We start from the raw sequence: 1,541 nt of genomic DNA, 5'->3' as shown, positions 1-1,541 counted from the left end.
TATATATGTCAAGAGAAGTCTGCTTTTTGTGTGTCCCTGCCGAGTTTCCTTATTTTTCATCAAGCTTGACTTTCATGTCCTTTTTCTCTGACTTGCAGCCTGACCTAAAACACCTCCTTTATTTCAGTAAGATTCATTTTTGTTCCCAGCTGTGAGTTGGAACCCTTGTGTGGAACTGGTAACATTTGGTAAATATATTTGCTCCAGCACAGAACAAAATAAGCCAGAGTTTTAAAAAGGACACATTCAAATAAGAGATTAAAGTAAAAAAAAAAAAGAAAAAGGGGGGGTTTCTTGTAAAGCTTTGGCAACTTCTTCTTTGTAACTCACATAAGGCTTACGTCAGTGCAAGGAAAATTATTTAGGCTTTACTAGAAATTCATCGTGCTAAGCTTTTTTATATATAATCTTCCTTTAGTGTAATTTTATTTTTATTGTGTTAATCTCTATAAAGAAAGATTGTGATCTTTGGGGAAATTCAAAGGGTTTTCTCTACTTTGATGGACATCTGCTGATGTGTCCTTTCTAGAGGTTTCCTTCATATATTGTTTTTTTTTCTTCTTTTTTTATCATTGTTGGTTTTATCCTGATTATCCCCTTTCCATGATCGGACTTGAACGCGAAATGCCATCGGATTGAAGAATTTCTTCACATCTGTGCTCAATCCTCAAAGAGGGCTTCTTTTAAAGATAGCCTTGAACGGTGCAGCTGCAGCAGCAGAAGGCTGTCTGTTCTGTTGTAATCAGCACTGAGCCTGTTGGGAGCTGCGCCTCCAGAGAGAAGTAGGCAGGCCACCTCCCTGGGGAGGCTTCTCTTTATATGCCTCGGTGGCTTTCCTCCCAGGACACCCAGACTTTAGACTTTATCAATATTACTTCAACTTTGTAGGCTAAAACAGCTGAAATTCACTCAAAACATAAAAGAAACTGAACTTTAAAGATGTTTATGTATAAAGATGATGGAATAGACCAAACAAAACGTAGCCAAAGCTGGAAGAGGATGCAGCAAAGCTCAGTTTAAAATACTTTTACTATTTTACTATTGCTATTTTACGTTGCATCTGGAAAACTAGGAATTCATCCATTTCCTCCCACTCACTCTACGTACACTTCAAGTGGTGAAGAAGTAAGCCCGGCCCCAGCATCTCTGTCAAACCCCAGGGACAAATAAGAGGGTCAAAGCCATCCTGGGAGAATGGGCTCTACCCTGTGACATCTGCTGCACTTATCCCCGGCTCAATGACAACAGGACAATGTAGATGAAGACGAAACTTATTAAAGCCTCTCCGCTGTCTTCCCTCCGCCTGCCCTGTCGTGACTCTACTCCCACAGAGTTTCCCACAGTGGAACGTGTAGCTTTTAAAACTCAGATTAGGATTAGGTATGAAGAGACATTGACAAAGACTTTACCAGCTTGAGACGTTGCAGCCAGGATAGCGACTCTGTGGCCGTATTATGTTGGAACAAAGGCTCAACGAGGCCCATGCTGATGGGATCAGTGACAATGTTAAACTCCTGTGTCACCCAAAGGAGATTTTTTAT

The 1,541-nt window shown here is 40.7% G+C and overlaps 1 protein-coding gene across 1 annotated transcript in view; it reads left to right on the top strand.

Annotated features, from left to right (window-relative positions):
- Positions 1–1,541, top strand: part of nxph2a (neurexophilin 2a) — a 26,203-nt gene that overhangs the window by 1,390 nt on the left and 23,272 nt on the right. The window lies entirely within an intron of this gene.

Source organism: Poecilia reticulata, linkage group LG2, assembly GCF_000633615.1.
Source record: "Poecilia reticulata strain Guanapo linkage group LG2, Guppy_female_1.0+MT, whole genome shotgun sequence".
Lineage (NCBI taxonomy): Eukaryota > Metazoa > Chordata > Actinopteri > Cyprinodontiformes > Poeciliidae > Poecilia > Poecilia reticulata.
The sequence above is the reverse complement of the archived record's forward strand: the minus strand, read 5'-3'. Positions and strand labels throughout refer to the sequence as shown.